We start from the raw sequence: 20,027 nt of genomic DNA on the forward strand, positions 1-20,027 counted from the left end.
AAGTTAATTTCCCCTTCCAGAAATCAAACGGAGGTTTTCATTTTGTATCTTTACATCACCAAGTAATAATGGTACTTTTGTTAAGACGCTTGGCTTTCAAAAAGGTAGGCATGTAATATGAACATAAGAACATGAGAATGGCAATACTAGGTCAGACCAAAGGTCCATCTAGCCCACAGTGGCCAATGCCAAGTGCCCTAGAGGTAATGAACAGAACATGTAATCATCAAGTGATCCACCCCTGTTACCCATTCCCAGCTTCTGGCAAACAAAAGCTAGGGACACCGTCCCGGCCCATCCAGGCTAATAGCCATTGATGGACCTATCCTTCATGAACTTATCTAGTTATTTTGTGTATCTTTGCATAATCATTATAGAGATTGCCAAAGATATTGACTATGGTGGACAACCCAAGAGCAATGGCATGTGTAAATTGTTAATGGAAACACAATCTTCCTTGTAGTCTATCTTACCCAACAGTTAGGGAGAACAAAACATAAAGTATTCATATCAAGACAGATATAAGCATCGCAGCACATTGCATACGAGAAATCACCTTTCATTTGTGGATTGAGAAATATCCAAACATTGCAAACATTTATGCACATGCTTAATTTTAAGCATGTGAGTATTTTCACTTTTTTCAGTGGAACTGCCCACGTGTTTTAAATTAAGTACGTGGTTCTCTTTACATAATTTCATTGGATAGCTGGATATCTAAGTATAAGCATGACTTCCTGAGCCTGGAGGATGTTATAATAAGTCTGAATCTATTAAGTCTAAACCTGCACATTTGTATATAGTCCATAAATTAAACATATCTCTCCCTAATTGATTAATTACATCTGGTAAAATACCAGACTGATGACTGTTGAATGTAAATAAGATGAAGAAAGGAAACATTTGTTCCCACAGAGCTGGAAAAGATATTTATGATTATTTGTGCAAAATCACTTTAGCATTTGTGATCCCTTTAACACCTCCTCTCCATGAATATTAGTATGAGGGCTTTGTTTTGTTTGTTTGCAAAAATGTTCACTGGAAGAAAAGGTGGCTGGAATACTCATATATGTGTTAGCATAAACCTTCATGCCACAAATGACCAATTCAAGCCCTCTGCCTTTAACAGAAGTTGTAGTCATCTAATTATGGAGTAGGAACCATAGCATACAACTTAGGTTAATGATCACACAAGGCAAATACAGTAGATTCAGCTTATTAGCAGCCCCTTAATTGCCAGCAAAAAGTTGTCTTTATCCGGCAGTTGCAAATGAACGGAAGGTAGGTTTGTGGGGCTATAGCCAGGAAGGAAGTGCTGAGATGTGCCTTCCCTGGTTGCAGTCCTGCAAACTTTCCTGTGGGCAGGGCAACTGTAGGGAGGAGGGCTGCTGCCTGGATGCTGGGGCTTTCTATGGGGAGCCAGGATGCTGAGTGCCCACAGAAGTATACAGTACTTCTCCCTGTGCTCTCCAGGTGTCAGAGCTCAGCATGTCCCAGTGCTTTCTTCCCTGGGTGCAACCCCCTGACAGGGTGCAGCCTGAAGACAGCAGGGAGCCTGCAGCCCCTTACCTCCTGGTCCTTGTGAGCAAGCAGGTTTTCAAGGCTGCAGCCCCACAAGGAAGCACTGGGACGTGCTGAGTACCTGCCACTGGAAGGTTTGTGGTGCTGCAGCCAAGAAGGCATGTCTAAGCTCTTCCTTCTGTGGCTGCAGCCTTGAAAACCTGCCTGTAGCTAGGGCCGTTCTCCAAAAAATGTTCTTAATAAGCAACATGCCATTGCAAATATCCAAATCCCATTAACTTTAAAGTCAATGGGATGGCATTGGTTCTTGGCAATAGGTTGCTATTAACTGGAAGTTGTTAATATGCAGGTTGCTATTAAGCAGAATCTATTGTAGATACAGAAAAGACTAAAAAAAAAAAAGTTTGCAAGCAATTTATAGATTGAAATTTGTTCCCATTAAAGGTTTGTCAAATAATTGTGACTGAACAAATTTGTAAAAATGAGTCAACGCATGGATAATTTGCAAACAAAATTGAGAAATGAATTTATTGAATATATTGTTTTTCTATGAATAGTTAGACCACCTCTACTTATCAGTAGACAATTTTTCATTCTTCAGCTTTCCATCTCCAGCTACCTGACCTTTTCCTCTGGAGAAGAAAATGTTCATTGTTACCCAAAAGAAAGCGTTATGCAAAAGATGCAACTCATGTATAATCTACATTTACAGCTTCTGAAGTAATGAAATCTGGGAAGAGTTTTCTTCCAGAATCAATTTTAAATCCCAGCAGATGGTACAAAGATTTGCTCCAAGTCACAATAGAGAGACGGGAAGGAGGAAAAATCCCAGTCTAAGGATTAATTGGATATGGATAGTTGGATGATAAAAAATGAATTTTCTGTTCTTACTGTTACTTTCTAGTGATGATATGAACAGTAGCAAAAGCACTAAAACAATACATGATTGTATTTCAAACAAAATTTTTGTCCGTTTTTTATTCTGTACTCCATTTGGAATGTTATCAATATATTACAAACCCATTATATATGTTGGAGGACCAGGTCAAGGTTATTCAGCTGGAATAGCTTTAGACATGTTATCCTTGATTATGTTTAAAGGATTGGGTTACCTCAGAAGCTTTGATCCCACAATGTGACATATTCCCCATCTACCTTTATATGTAGGTCAGTTTCACTAGTACTAGTAAGATCATTTAGGTCTGTTCCTCTCTCCAGGTTTGCAAAGACATTTTCTTCTATAATGCTAATTTGCTAAGGATTCCTATGTTTTAGATGGCATTTATAACTGAATACTTATATAAAATTTAAATCCTACATTTAAATGTTTTCTATTCATTCTTTTAGTGATTTTTATACAGTACTTTTGTTCGGTGGTTTATTCTGAAAGGTTAGAGAAACTCAAGTTGAGAGCTAGTCTCTCTATTTTCTTTTTAGAAGGCTTCATTTTACAAATTTAGTTTAAAATGTATAGTCTTTTGAATTTCTAGTTCTTGGGTGCAGTATTATTCATTTCAGATAAAGATTATTTTCAAAAAGTAAATGCTAGTGTTTTTAGAGTCTCATTTTCAGTGGTGCTGAGCATTCATTTTCAACTGATATCAGAGGAAACTGTAGGTCCTCTGCACCTCCGAAATCCAAACCCTTAATATACATGAGCATTACAAAAATTTTCCACTGGGTGGCTACTATGATTGAGAATGTAGTAGAGTTCAGGTGATGGCTTTGGAATGACTTTTTGTTTCCAAATAAACAGTACTTCACTGGGTGAAGAAGAAATACACCCCAATTTTCCATTGCTAATAATGTATAGTAACAGTTTATGACCTAAATGGAAACAGTGTAAGAAAGCAATGTATTTTATATATTTGAACTATTCCACTCCATCATATATAAATGGTATTTTTTTTCTGAGTTGGGATAAGTGCTTTTGACAAATTTCAGTATGATTGGATCTTGTAATTAAATGTTTGAACAGAGAGACTCATAACATTCATGGCATTTGTTCTATACAAGAATAATATAGAATGTCTGTGAAGATCAATTTGAGTGATTTTAAATTCAGAAAATTATATTATCTTTAATGCTTTGCTAAAAATGATTTGAAAGTAAGACTTTAATGTTTAAAAAAACAAATATAAAGTTATTCTGTTGCAGAGTATTGAATGTAACAGAATCAATGAAAGTCATATTGACCCACCTATGTTCCTTAATTAGAAATAAAGGTAAAGGCTATGCCTATTGAGACCTTTTGTATTAGAATGCTATAGAGCTTAGGATCTCATCTGTTTTTTATCATAGTTTGGTTCTCCTTGCAATAATTGAAACATTTGATGGGGGACCAAAATATTTTTTTTAATAATAGCTATATATGCAAGAAACAAAGCACCAGTGCCCAGAGGGCTTAAAGTCAAAGCTTCTTTAGACCTCACTCTCCCCCCCCCATCCGTCCCCCGTCCCCCACCTCTTCAAATCTGGCTCTAAAAGAGGAAATTAGGGTGGGTAGGGAAATGAATCTTACACTGTTTTCTGTGTCACATTGTAAGCAACACATTACTACTCTTCTGTAAGTATATTTTTCACAGGTGTAAGATGTAAAATCATCCTTCTGACCCCCAGTAGAGCTGTACTGGCAAAAGGCCTACTATAGATGCAATTATGCTGACAAAAATATTGTTTTGCTGGGGTAGCTTATTTTACACAAAAAAATGGTATAAACTATATTGGCAAAACTGGTATAAACTACATTACATTATAAACTACTCTGAAACCTGTCATACATTAGGAGGGTTTGCCTGTGTAGCTGTGCTGGCAAAGCTTTTAACTATAGACAAGGCCTTAGGGATTTAAAAAGGAAAACAAAAGCCTTGCAACCTACTAGATACATTTAAATGAAGAGGGATTTCTAAGGTAAATTACTAGTTTTCCATGAGATGGTTTAAGTCAGAAAAGTGGTAGGGTATCAAACACATTTTTTTCCTGTGGAACTCCCATACAACTTGGATGGAAGGAAAGAAAGAAAAGCAAGTCCTTTGGACTAATGCAGTACCCCGTCTTCTTTGGACACTTTAAATTCAAATCTGGTTTTAGGTGACAAGTGGGTCTGCCTTGTTCCTAATAAATATTGCCCAAGCGTTGGACAATTTATCGTGATTAACCAGTTCCACAACAACATAATCAACTAATCCTTACTCAGCAGCAACTGATTAATAAATGTCTCTGCCATATTTTTCCAAGAAAGCCAGTTAGATGTGTCCCATCCTATCATCTTGATATTAAAAATCAATTTCTAATAGTTAACTTTTGATATCCAATTCTATATATGTTCTCATACCATGCTTATCACCATAGTATCTGAGCACCTTTCTGTACTGCATTAAGAAATGTGACTGTGACACAGTGGACATTTTTGGTAATATTTTTATGAAGCCTATACATGCCTCAGATTCCCCTTTATATTGCATTGCTACCCAGTGAGGGAAACAGGATTAAGTTTGCTCTCAGGACAGGCTAAGAGACAGGGCTTGTATTCACATACAGTGCTACAGCAACACAGCTGCAGCACTTCAATGAAGATGCTCCTTATGCTGATGGAAGAGCTTCTCCTGACAGTATAGTTAATCCAACTCCCTGAGAGGCAGTAGCTATGTCAGTGGGAGAAGCTCTTTCCTTGACATAGTGCTGGCTATCTGCGGGTTAGCTCAGTATAACTTCACTCAGGCGTGTGGATTTTTCACACCCCTGAGTGACGGAGTTATACTGATGTAGGTCTGTAGTGTAGACCTGGGCATAGGCAGGTGTGTGTGTTGCTTAGCTCTCTGAGTGGACTGAATAGGTCATTTAAAAGGACTGGCCTAAGCTGATCCATCTCAGTGAAAAATCCTAGAAGACAATGGAAAACCCGATCACCAGGACATCAACACCTAGCAACCAGTGATCCAGAGGGAGGAAGATTTCCCAGGCTCTTAGCAGGGAATCAGAGCAGACACCTCAGCTTGAGAACAAAGGACTGAGAGGTGTGAGGTAGGGGGGAATAAATTTGAGCTCTGGTAGCTCTCTGACCTGGGAACTGACTAGGGAAGGAAATGAGAAGGAGAGCCAGAGATGGCTGGCTGGCTGGCTCATCATGGCACTGGCTTGGCCAGGATGGACTATGGCTTAACTTCTGCCTCTCTTTGCTAATTTTAAGACTTACTATGTTGTGTTCCAGCTGAATAATAAACGCTACTGTTTTGAAAATGCTGCTTGAGTCACTGTCACTATAAATAATTAAGGGAGGTGCATTAATCCCTTGAGTGTGCACGCCTCTACCCAGAGTGTACTTCAGTTGGACTTGCTGAATAGACCTCACAGTGTGAAGCAGGAGTGCTGAAGCCCCAGAGATTCAGTCTTAGGCGGCGGTGAGGCCGCATGGCCTACCCTGAAGGAAGAGTGAGACCCCTTGCAGTCTGGCACATCAAAGGGGTTTCTCCAAGAGACTGTTTCAAATCTGGGGGCATAGCACCGATCCTGTGGATATATAACAGTGACTAACATCAGTCACATGTTTGTTCTTTGATCCTTTCCCTAGGGGGAGAAGTGTGTGCAGTGGAGTGTCTTGTTTTGGTAGTGTTTTAGGTTTTTAAACATACATGTTGCTATATATTTATGTTGTCCTAGGTTCAAAGTAATCAGCTTTTCCAAGAAGTAACAGAAATGACTTGGGTGCTGTTGAATATGTTAATTTATTGCACACATTGCTCATCACCATAGTAACTAAGTGAAATTTGCATAACTGTTAAGAAAATACATTATTTGTCACATCCATACAAAAAGCTATATTATACTAATATGCAGGTTGCAAAGCGGAGCTCTCACAAGTCATAAAATGCCAACATTAACTCTCTGCTTGTGCCTATGCATTATGTTACATTCTGAAAAAGGGGGTGAGCAGTGAAGTGGCAAAACTTGCAGATGACGCACAATTATGTGCTAATTAAGACTAGCAATGACTCTGAGCAACTTCAGAGGGACTCAGCAAAAGTAGGTGAATGGGTAGCATTGTTGGCAAATGCAAGGTAATGCATCCTGTAAGGAATAATGTAAACCCATTACATATACCATTGCATTCTGAGGCCACTCAGGAAAAAGGCTTGGGATAAAATCCTGGCCCCCTTCAAGTCAATGGGAGTTTTGTCCCTGACTTCAGTGCGGCCAGGATTTCCCCTATAGATTTCATTCTGGAGCGAATGATGCAGTCAAAAAAGCAAAGAAAGCATTAAGATGTATAATGAATATGACAGAAAATAATACTGAAAATAACATAGTGCTGTTATATAAATTAATGGTATTCCTGTACCTGAAGCGCTGTGTTCAAGTCTGGTTGCCCTATCTCAAAAAGGATATAGCAACAATTTATTCCACTGCTTAACTACCCTGACTGTTAGAAAGTTTTTCCTAATGTCCAACTTAAACTGCCCTTGCTGCAATTTAAGCCCATTGCTTCTTGTCCTATCCTCAGAGGTTAAGAAGAACAATTTCTCTTCCTCTTCCTTGTAACAACCTTTTATGTACTTGAAAACTGTTATCATGTACCCCCCAGTCAATTTTTTCAATCTTCCTTCATAGGTCATGTTTTCTAGACCTTTGACCATTTTTGTTGCTCTTCTCTGAATTTTCTCCAATTTATCCGTATCTTTCCTGAAATGTGGACACAGTACTTCAGTTCAGACCTACTAAGCATGGAGTAGAGCGGAAGAATTACTTCTTATGTCTTGCTTATAACATTCTGCTAATGCATCCCAGAATGAGATTTGCTTTTTTGGCAAGTGTTACTCTGTTGACTCACATTTAGCTTGTGATTCACTAGGACTTAGCAGGTCACTTTGCACAGTGCTCCTTCCTAAGCAGTCATTTCCCATTTAGTATGTATGCAATTGATTGTTCCTTCCTAAGTGGAGTACTGTACTACGAATTTGTCCTTTATTGAATTTCATCCTATTTACTTTAGACCATTTCTCCAGTTTGTCCAGATTATTTTGAAGTTCAATCCTATCCTCCAAAGCACTTGCAATCCTGCCAATCTTGCTATCATCCGCAAACTTTATAAGTGTACTTTCTATGCTATTATCTAAATAATTTGTGAAGTTACTGAACAGAACCAGACCCAGAACTGGTCCTTGCAGTCCAGAACCTCACTTGATTGTGAACTACTGATTACTCTGTGAGAACGGTTTTCCAACCGTTATGCAACCACCTTATAGTAGCTCCATCTAGTTGTATTTCCCTAGTTTGTTTATGAAAAGGTCATGCAAGACAGTATCAAAAACCTTATTAAAGTCAAGATACACCAAATCTACTGCTTTCCTCCATCCACAAGGGTTTTACCCTGTCAGAGAAAGCTATTAGATTGGTTTGACACCGTTTTGTTATTGACAAGTCTATGCTGACAGTTATTTATCGCCTTATTATCTTCTAGGTGTTTGCAAATTGATTGCTTATTTGCTCTATTATCTTTCCACATACTGAAGTTAAGCTGACTGGTCTGTAATTCCCTGGGTTGTCCTTATTCCCGTTTTTATAGATTGGCACTATATTTGCCCTTTTCCAGTTGGTCTTTGCCTTAGGCACGTTTCACCTTTCCCATGTAATGTTCAGTAGTGTATACCCCATAGTCATATAGTACAAATTATGTATACGAAGTTTAACAAAATTAGGTCATAATTCTGTTCAAATCCATTAGATTTGATTTCAGAAAGGTCTTTCTGCATGTTCACTGTAGACATCAATGGTAAAGTGGTGGTTGGCCACTACAGTTTCCAAAGCACTAGAGCAACTTCACCATTTATGAATCTTTACCCTAATGAGAAACTGCAAGACACACTCCCTAAACTGCGTATTGCAATATAAAATGAAAACTACCTTGTCAGTGGCAGCTTTGTGGGGTCAGCACTTCTGAAAATTGTGCCCATTAGAAATAGATATGAAAATAAAGCTTTATGTTCAAGATAATAAAAGAAATGTCTTATTTTACTGGACCATTTTTATTTATCTTCTGAATTTAAAAATGGGCAATAATGAAAGAGACTAGCCTAAAATTTAGAACCATTTTAGATACTTTGTATGCTTTTTCAGTTCTCACAGGAATACAGCCTAAAGGAAACAATATAAATTAATGATGAAATTCATTTCAGAGATAGCATTGGTATTGAGCCCGGAAGAATGAAATTAAACCTGTATTGTTCTAAAAACATCCCTTTACGACTTCTAGAGGGTGAAAATTTGTACATATGGCTTCAAGGCTTGTTTTCCCTAAGTATTTGGACATATAGCATGTCACGTGTGCTTAAAGTTAATTCTGTAGCTCAACTGTACATATGAGAGAAAAATTGGTTTCTCATCAAGAGCCACAATTGCACCATGTGTCCTATTTTAAAACTGTCCATTCAGAATCAATTTGATGTATATTCAGAAATGGAGAGGTACACACGGTGCTCATATATCAGTTTTTTTTTTTTAAATGCAGGCAGTAGGCTAATGAGGGGGGTCAGGTGCAAGTATTAGAGTGTTAGAATTGTAGTAATCCCATCATCCTTAATAAGTCTATCTGCTTTGAGAACTTGGCATAATAATAATGTGCATAATGCTTGTAATTGTGACAAAATCATGGGTCATCACCTTTGCTGTAAAAATCTCCTCTGTCAATTGTTTTTCATAAAATGTTTTTTGGGTTCAATTATGAATATTTTGGTGTGGACATTTTTATTTTCATTTATAATAATTATAGTCCATGTACATTTTTCAAAAAAGAAAACAACATAATTTTATGAAAACTGCAGTACTCTACAGCAGCTTTAATGAAAACCTAAATTTTGAGTCATTGCAATGTATTGCCTTGGACTTATTCCAGATTTGCTTTTTTGAACAGACTGCATCCACAAGGCAGGTACAGCTCAAAAGTCTGTCAGCAGAAATATTGCTCCAGTTCCAACAGTTTGCATTGAATTTTTTTCTAGAATTCTTTCTGGCTTTATTCTTTTTTTATTTTCATTTAAATAGAAATAGACTCCATGAGCCCAAGGCTGGAATCTGTTCAACAGCAGTGTCCATTGGTCCATGCCTGCATCCTTCACCTTGTCATGCTCTAAAGCAATGCCATAAGGGACAGTGCAGACTGTCTCTCCAGTTCCTTTCTGCCACTTGTGGTTTGGGATGGAACCTTTCTGTGTCACTGACCTTCTAGTGTTCTGCTTGAATTTCAACTGTAAATAACTTGTAAATAGTTTTTATCTTAGGGATTTAGCTTAGTTAAGGCTGGCCTTTCCTGGGGTCTTCTCTGTGAGTGATCTGCATGAGAGTTGCCTGTGCTGCCTCAGGGAATTACACATTCCCTCAAAGTGTGTTATCTGCCACTCATTCCCCCCTTGTACTAGGCAGTTTTGGGTGTTAAGACTCCACAGACACTTAATGGAACTCTCCATGATATCCCTTTCTGACTGGGACCCAGTTTATTGAGTGAGTCTGAACTCGATTATCATCATGATCATGTTCCCATTACGCCTCTAGTGTTTAGGGCAGTGATGAAGCTCCTCCACTCCTGTCTGTTTCTGGCAAGTCTTTCAATGGTTCCCCAGCTGTGCCCCAGGTTTTTCAGCTTGGCTTCCACCGCTCTTCACCGTGTTATTTTTGGACAGCCTCGTTTTTGCTTGCCTTTAGGTGTCCATCTTATTGCTACTCTGGTGATGGAATCAGTTTCCATCTGAAGAACATGGCCTATCCATCTCCAACGCCTCCTGGCAATGATAATGCTCATTCTTCTTGACTACACTGCGTGAATAGATCTTGGTTTGAGATTGTTCTGGGCCAAAAGATACGGAGGATTTTTCTAAGGCAGGTTGTATGGAAAGAAGACAGTTTGAACATGTCACACTTTCTCATTTCCCAGCATTCTGCACTATAAAGTAATGTTGAAAGTCTACAGCTCTGATAAATTTTGAGTTTGGTTTTGGTGTTATATTTTGATGATTTCCAGACAGTATTTAAGCTCCTGAAGGTGTTCTTGGCTTTACTGATTTTGTTCCAGATGTCCTGGCTTGTTCCACCGTCCTGGCTGATGGTGCTACCTAAATATGTGAATGTTTCTACATTGGTCAGAACATAATCCTCTATCCGTACTGGTGATGGTGAGGTAATATTAAAGGTAATGATATCAGTCTTATTGCACTTGATTTTCAGTCCAATTTGCTGGTTGAATTCATCGAGTCGAGTTGTTTTTTCTTGTATATGGTGTTGGGTATGTGATTGGAGAGCGAGATCATCTGTGAAGTCCAGGTCTTCAAGGGATGAGAAGGGTGTCCATTTAATGCCTCTTGGCATATCTTCTGTTGCATGCTGCATTACCCAGTCAATGGCAATGTTGAAGAGGATTGCAGACATGCCACACCCCTGATGTACTCCTGTTCTGACTTCAAAACTGAGCTCACTGTGATCAACACTACATGTAAAATTGAAATAGACGCTTTTGATGATGTTGATTATATGGAGAGGGATTCCATATGCCTGCAGAATGCACCATAGGCTGGTCCTGTGAACACTATCAAAAGCCTTCTCAAAGTCTATGAAGTTTATGTAGAGTTGCATTCTAAGCATTGTTCTATTATGTTTTGAGGAGTGAAGATCTGGTCTGTGCATCCATGCCCTTTCCAAAAATCAGCTTGCTCTTTTCTGAGAACACCATCAACTGCCTCTGGTATATGCTGGACTATAATCTTACACAATACTTTGCTTGGCACAGATAAAAGTCTGATACCCTGCCAGTTATTACAGTCACTGAGAGTTTCTTTCTTTGGTATCATCACTATAACCCCATTAGTCCACTCATCTGGCAATTTTTCCCTTTCCCAGACTGATGTAAAGAGAAGGGCCGGGATAGATGCTGCTAACTCAGAATTTATCTTGAACAATTCTGCTTTCAAGTTATCCTTGCCAGGAGCTTTGCCATTTTTTAAGGATTTGATGGCTTGAATGATCTCTTCCTTAGTTGGGGTGTCTGTGTCGATATCAAGACCTTCTTCTGCCTCCCGGATGTTTGCTTCCTCTTTAGGTGGTTCCCTGTTCAGCAGTTCTTTGAAATGCTCTGTCCAGTGCATTTCTTGTTCTTTTTTTTGTTGTTAGTAGGTGGCCTTATTTGTCTCTGATAAGAGTTTTTGTTGGTATCTTCTGTTTACCGCTGATAAGCCGTGTCATTTTGTAGACGGTTCCTTATTCTCTACAAGCAGCTGCCTCCTCTGCTTGTGTTGCCAGTGTGACGTTGCACTCCATATGTTTTATGGAAATATGCTAATGAGTGTGAATATAATTTAACTGGAATATGCTTTATTCAAAAGGTCTCTTGGAAGGTATCATTACAAAGCCTGCAATCTACTGAGTGTGTTCCTCCTATTTGTATAAATGTATCATTCTTGTATCCGAAGCTATTGTGAAGTATTACTCTAAAGTCCTATTGTAATTATGCAATGTGTGGGCCATCAATGGTGGTTTAGAATCTTGATGGCTCCCATTGACCAGGCCAATTGGTTGTAAATGGCTCTGTTTACTTGTAAGCCTTCCTGTGTTCCTGTGAGTCAGGGCGGAAAGAATGGAGGCATGGGGTCTCACAGAACATGTGACCATGTCACTTGGTACTGGAATCCATCTTAAACCTGGTGCTTTTCCATTTAGAAGGAAGGGTGGGAACCCAGAGAGAGACAAAGGATTCCCACCTTGGGCCAAAGCTATAAAAGGGGGTGGAGCAGAACAAAGGAGGCTGCCAGTCATGGGAAATCCCCTAGTTGCCACCTGAGCTGGAACTAACAAGAACTGTACCAGGGGAAAGGATTGGGCCCAGACTAAGAAGGAGTCTAATTTGTGAAAGAAGCTTATTGGAACATGTCTGAGGGTGAGATTTACCTTGTCAAGGTTCCTCCCCCACTCTGAACTCTAGGGTACAGATATGGGGACCTGCATGAAAAACCTCCTAAGCTTATCTTTACCAGCTTAGGTCAAAACTTCCCCAAGGTACAAAATATTCCACCCGTTGTCCTTGGATTGGTCGCTACCACCACCAAACTAATACTGGTTACTGGGGAAGAGCTGTTTGGACGCGTCCTTCCCCCCAAAATACTTCCCAAAACCTTGCACCCCACTTCCTGGACAAGGTTTGGTAAAAAGCCTCACCAATTTGCCTAGGTGACTACAGACCCAGACCCTTGGATCTTAAGAACAATGAACAATCCTCCCAACACTTGCACCCCCCCTTTCCTGGGAAAAGTTGGATAAAAAGCCTCACCAATTTGCATAGGTGACCACAGACCCAAACCCTTGGATCTGAGAACAATGAAAAAGCATTCAGTTTTCTTACAAGAAGACTTTTAATAAAAAAATAGAAGTAAATAGAAATAAAGAAATCCCCCCTGTAAAATCAGGATGGTAGATATCTTACAGGGTAATTAGATTCAAAAACATAGAGAACCCCTCTAGGCAAAACCTTAAGTTACAAAAAAGATACACAGACAGAAATAGTTATTCTATTCAGCACAGTTCCTTTCTCAGCCATTTAAAGAAATCATAATCTAACACATACCTAGCTAGATTACTTACTAAAAGTTCTAAGACTCCATTCCTGGTTTATCCCTGACAAAGACAGACTAAAGACAGACACACAGACCCTTTGTTTCTCTCCCTCCTCCCAGCTTTTGAAAGTATCTTGTCTCCTCATTGGTCATTTTGGTCAGGTGCCAGCGAGGTTACCTTTAGCTTCTTAACCCTTTACAGGTGAGAGGAGCTTTCCCCTGGCCAGGAGGGATTTCAAAGGGGTTTACCCTTCCCTTTATATTTATGACATACCTGTATTCAGTTATTGAATGTATTAGGCTTAGACTTGCGTGTTTTGTTTTATTTTGATTGGTAACTTACTTTGTTCTGTCTGTTATTACTTGAAACCACTTAAATCCTACTTTTTATACTTAATAAAATCATTTTGTTTATTAATTAACCCAGAGTAAGGTCTGTTAAAGTTTCATAGTCCTGGCTGATATTCCTGATAGTGAAAAAAGCCCAGACCAACTCTGAGTTTTGGTTGATTCTTCATATTTTTAGCACAGATTTATTTGGGATGCCATGGTTACTAATACTTTTCACTAATTTTCCATCTTCTGAAATGTTCCCTCAAAATAAATGACACAGACTTGAGCATTCAAGTTCACCATTAAAGTGAGGTTTTTTTGTTGTTGTCAGCTGCTTTTGCTTTTTTGTTCTGTGTGTTGAATAACTAATTAAGCAAGAAGTATGGCTTTTCTGGTGGTACAGTATGTAATAATTTTATCCAAATCATCACTCCAATCCTTAATTTTGGGATTACAGACATAATTAGCTTTTAGCTACCTACGCATGATTTTAATTGGTTAAAATAAACAATGACATAGATTATTTTTTTCATTTTCTGTCCTTTTCTTAGGCAACTGGTATGGATAATCTTGCATTATCGTGGATGATATCAAGAAGAAACCTAGAAAAACAATCTATGACCCTCATAGACCTTTGCTATGGGAAGATAGAAAACGTAAACCTACGATATCTGGTAAGAAATTTAAACCAGAAATATTGAGACTGCATTTCTATTGCTCAAGCTTTAATTTTACTACATGAGCTTCTTCACTCATTGTTTCTTAAATTTCTAGCAAATGTTGAATTGTTAAGCATTTGTCTTGATGTTTTATGTCTCATTATGATTGGGACAAAATCTGAGAAATGGAAAAACATGAGTACAAGGGCTTAGAAAGAAGATTCTCAGACCCTAATGGATGAGGTGTGACTGCAGCTGTCCTTTAGTTTCTATTACAGCTATAATCTACTGCTGTTTCTCATATGGAAGTTGTGGCTCCCAGATCAACTCTGTGCAAAAATCTAAGTAACACAGACTAGACCGGCTAGTGAATCTGCATTATTTTCCTACTTCATCCTGCACCTGTTTCCACTCTTTAGGGAGTTGTATTGCTCCACCAGAGAGATTGCTCTTGCTTCCACATTCAGACAACCTGCAGTTTTTAAAGCCACTTTTAGACCTTAAGTGCCTGCCTAGAGGCCCCTGCGATGTTATCTCATTGCTAATTTGTATACTGCAGTGTAGACATGTATGGCACTTTCCAAACAAGCATCGAGACACTGTGATCCAACATGCTTATCATATGAGTTAGACAGATAATGAAAGATCATAACACACAATGGGGGTGGGATGGAAGGAAGAGAGACAAGGGAAATAAGGAGGAAAGGACATTGCTTTTCAAGAGATAGGTGGTTTTATTGTTAAGAAAATGTTGCTTGCAAAGTACTGAAATAATTTAGTTTGTTTCTGTCCCCTATTTTTTAATGAGAGGGAGCACAGAAGGATAAGGGAAAATAGAGGGAGCAGATAACACTGGTGCTGAGATTAGTGACAGAAATGTGGTTGGAAGAGGAGAGTGAGATTGGTTGGCTCACTTGAAGTAGAAGGGTATTCTGGGAATGAAGGGGTGTGGGGGCATGAAGACACAAGTGATAGAAAGAAGCCGAGGGAAAACTAAGGGGAAAACTGAGTAGAGTGCATGACATGAGTGGGAAGTAGTGAAAACTAGAGTTGATCTGTGGGTAGCCTTGAAGGGAGAGGATGAGCTATTTGAACTTGATGCAGAGGCCATTTCCTATTAAGAGTTTTGAGGTGGGCAGTTTGAGGGGGCAGTTACATGACTGGAGCACCAGGGAGAGAAGAACATGGTAGCAGCAGTACTGTGGATAGACTGAACAGAGATGAAGTGGCAAGAATGGAGCCAGAGACGAAGAATTTAGTGATGAGGTGAAAGAGAGCCAAGGCATGAATCAGGCTTTTAACAATGGACACAGAGAGATGGATTTCCTGAGAGCTTGGTATTGTGTGAAAAGAATTTAAAAGCACAGATTGTGGGAAATAGAATAGAAGTGCTAATGTAGGGAAGAGGAGAGAATTTTAGAGAAAAAGAAGTTCAGTGTTTAGCATATTTCCTTGACAAGCAGATGAAAGTCAAGACTAGAGAGACAAAAGATCAAACAGAGGGGTAATAAATCTGTCCCTGAGCTGTTGCCTGATTCTCCATTTCACGCAGCTCTCAGTTGCTTGAATGAAGGACCTCATTGTGTACTGTAGATATTCTTACATCATTTATCATATTATGTACCTACAAGAAAGAACAAAAAAAAGTTCCATTCAGTGCTAATAATAGTGACATATATATGCAACAATAAAGTCTGAACTAATTGTGTTTGTCATTTTACATAAGTCTACATTTTTGTCAAATCTCTGAAGAAATATTCTCGCACATGTGCTAAGGATTGGAGGAAGACACTATAAATTATTTCTACAAGTGCTGTAAAATGCAAATATAACAAGTGTCCTATTTCATTTCTTTATTCTGTGAGAGTACAACCTGTTTTATGGGCATGCTTTAATTACTTCAGGATGTTCACTTTGTTCTTGTAATTTGAAAATCATTAGACTCATGATGTTGAGATATAGATACTTTCTCATGCATTGTACCCAACCGCCCAGAGAGTCTAGTAAGATTAGACTACATCCACAAAGGCAATTCTTCTTAATACAACCTTTTAAATCCTTTTCCCATTGTAGTCCCAGTATTATTCTTCTGTTTGTTGCAGAGGCAGCTCTCTGGCACTGGCTCCTAGAAGGGAAGCTTTCCCTTTACTTCACTTCAGGATTTATAGCCTCAGGAAGGAGGCGAAATCTAGTGTAGTTTTGTAACGGAGACAGTTCCCTAGAGAAACTCTCTCCTGTATCTCTGCTTTTTTCAGTCTCTTTCCATGGGTTTTCCTGCAGAGAGCAATCAAAACTGAAGACTTTCTTTGAACTACTAGCAATGGTGGAAGTGACACTTCCAGCTGTAGTCTAGTCATGAGCCTTCAGCAGTACTGGCCTTGTTTTTAAACAGAAGCAGCCAGACATCTTTGTCTCGCAGGAAACCAGCCATGCTCTTGGAGCATGATGGCTGAGGGGACAGAAAAACATAGGCCTAGCAAGGCATGGAGATGGCTTCCGTCTATTGGCATCATGCATAGTGGTGTTCATCTGTGGCACAGGTATGATCTCCTCCCCCACTGCAGATTCTCAGACAGCTAATCGAACACATCAGTGCTGCTGCCTTTCCCATTTACATAGTTTCCTAACTTTTGGTTCCTCCATTTCACTTCCTCTTTCAACTTTGCTTCTCCCACTTCCTCTACTTTTCAAGAAACATCTATTAAACCAGAGACATACAGGCAGTGTTTTCTTTCATTGTAAAGCTCTTTTCATCAGCAATAGGGGGAACTGATATGGCAAGGAGGAGTATGTCAAAGCCTCTTTCTTAGACCATCTCTTCATCTTGTTTCACTTAAGAAACCATTTTGAGGGAGTGCTTAGACACCACAATGATGGGTGCTGTATGTGACCCTAGACACAGCCTGAGGATACTATTAGGACTATTCTAGCATATCTCCGTCTTCCTTGGTTTCCTCCTCAAGGGAAGAGGAAGACAAAAAGCATTTGAGAATAATGAAAAAATTAGCATTCTTTTAAATCTTATCTCTACTGGGGGGAGGGGAAATTTCGTAATCTGATTCCTTTCTGTATCCTGAGAGAGTCCGTTAACCCAAACAAACTGGACAGACTCATTCTATATAGTGACAGTGATTTCAGAACCCTGAAATCACAATCCTCAGACATGCCCAAATAAGAATCCTCTTAAAATTAAAGCCCCCTACAGTGGTGAGAACTGAGCTGGCTTCCTCCATCCTGGAGCCCTTGGAATTAATTCCTTCAATAGCTATACTACAATTTGCCCAGAATGACTGGCTCAGGAGAAAATAAAATCAGTGAAATTAATATCAGATTAAATTATGAAAATTAAGAAAATAGATCGAATTATGCTTAAAATGATGTAATATTCCAAAAGATAAAAGGCCCAGATTTTCCACCGAGACTACCCCTGTCTACTCTACCAACTCCACACTTCTCAAAACACCAAAAGCAACAAAAAACCCAGCAACAACATTGAACAGAAAGACCACATCAACAAGTTAGCATTTTGTTCCTTCTTTCCTACACTTTTCCAGGTTTTCCTTCTGTGTGCTACCTTTCTTTAGTACCTCTGAACTGAGAGATTAAGAATGGAATCCTGGCCCATGGAAGTCATTGATAAACTTCTATTGATTATCATGGGGCCAGAATTTCACACACAGAATATGAGAGTATTTTATTAGTCTTCACATACTGGAATATCTGTTAGTACAGAGAGCCTTTTCTTTCTCTTCTACTGACTGCTGTGTTTATGCAATTGAGTTGATATTTTAATGTTTGTTATTTTTAAATGTTTCATTTATGGGTTGTGACACTGCAGGCTGTTTTATTAGGAGGTTTTAGCGGTTGGTTTTCACGGCAATGCTTACAAAAATTAGTGTAATTATGTGCCTAATTTACGTATGTAGTTTCTGTGAATGTGTCTGAAAGTCGGGTTTTTCATGAGCAGCAACCACTTAGTTGCACAGCTTGTCATTTATATGTGCAAATACCTAATTTGGATGCATAAAATTATTGCAGTTTTGCCTGACTTTTTGCAACTCTCATTAGTATCGCTGGACAGGTGAATATTTCATTGTAAGAAAACACACAAGTCAGAACACTTTTGACATAAAAGTTTCAGGAAAAAATCATTGCACATTGAAAGTATTTAAACTTTACATCATATCAGCATATAAATATGTGTTAGCAGGATTCTAATAATTAACATACAAAGTACATTATAGTAGAATTCTTGTGCTTTGAAATGTTTAAAACAATATATTTCCAGATGTGTTGGCAACATGAAGTTGAGTATACATATACAAAGTAGCTTAAATAAAGATGTTGAGAAAACATCCCAGCATGTATTTTAAACTCTAGAATTATGGATGAGCAACTCTAGATGAAATGAGACCATGTTGTAGTCTTGTAATGAGTTTTTTCCCCAAGAAACTAAAATGATGTAAGGAACACATAAAAACTTTAAAATTCAAATGGTTCAAATTCATTAAATTGATTTACACATGTAATTTGCAAAATAAATAAATATCTATAATTGATGTGCTGCATTAATATTTACAATCAGCTGAAATGTGAAGAAACAAACCCCATTTTGTATGAGAATTTTAAAATACTGCATAAAGAATCTTTTCTCATCTAATTTGTTGCTTTGTAGAGTTGAGGTGATATAGCTTACCTATTTAAATGTTTTGGAGTGGGATATATAAATATTTATATCCATATAATTATAGCACACTGTTATCTTGCCTGTTGCAGGAAACCTGAGTGATTGACAGATATGGAAAATGTATTTACTGAAATCTGATACAAAAATCTTGTTTCCAAAGTCACTTTTTTATTAAGTCCTGAAATAACTGCCCTCTGAGTGTTGGAATGGAAAGTGTCGAAAAAATACAGATTATATGATGCTGACATGTAAAAGAAGTAAAGGGCATTTCTAACTTCCATTGTGTGTCAAGGGTGTGACCTTTTGAATCTGAACTGAAACAAATTGGCAATGACAGCTTCTGATTTTCACTGATCTCACTTGAAAAACATTATTGCAAATTGTATCTCAGTAGAAGTGCTTTTCCTGATGAATTATTCATGAAAATCACTTCATCACGTAGAGCACCTGTGGAGAAGGTTTTACATTGCATATTAATGTATATGCAACATGTCCTGCAATTAAACCTTCAATATGAAAATGTACTTTGCTTAGATAATCAGTTTATAATGCACCATGCTAAGGGCAATGACAAATATGTATTTGCATTCTTGGAATTTTAAACATTTTTAATTAATGCTTGAAAAGGTCACATCCCAGGATCTTATGGATAGTTACTGTGAGCCATTTGCGAAAGGTCTAAATAATAGTAACTTTTTCCCTTTATTTTGATTAGTTCTTTAATTTATATCTCACCATTGTATTGATTGTTCAGCACATACTTTCGATTTAGAAAACTGTACTTTGAAGTTTATAAAGGAGAGTGACTCTGTTGACTGGTGTTGATACCACTCTGTATCCAGCAGAAATGTGCATCCTCTGCTTTCTGATATACCTGTTGTGTCCTGACAGTTCATTCATTTAAATGCAATGTGAATAAAAAGGATCTCTAATATCATCCATGTGAATTAATGATGTTATCTGTACAAATAGTCTTGAATACTTGCTTGCAGTATTCTCTTAGCTCTAGTCAATGTCAAATAAGTCTTTGATCCGGAGGTTGGTAACTCCATCATTGTTAGATAAATGCTTTTTAATAACTGAGAACTGTTTAGCATCAAAGTGTGTTTTATCGCTCTCCTTTTGTGTTTTTCTCCCACTCTTGTCTTCTTGCTTTCTTCCAAACAATCCCCATCCCTGAACCTTTCTTTGTTTCTTTCTTTCTTTCTTTTGTGCTGAGGAGCCCTAGTCATGGACCAG

Source organism: Eretmochelys imbricata, chromosome 5 (genome assembly GCF_965152235.1).
Source record: "Eretmochelys imbricata isolate rEreImb1 chromosome 5, rEreImb1.hap1, whole genome shotgun sequence".
In the NCBI taxonomy this organism is placed as follows: Eukaryota; Metazoa; Chordata; order Testudines; family Cheloniidae; genus Eretmochelys; species Eretmochelys imbricata.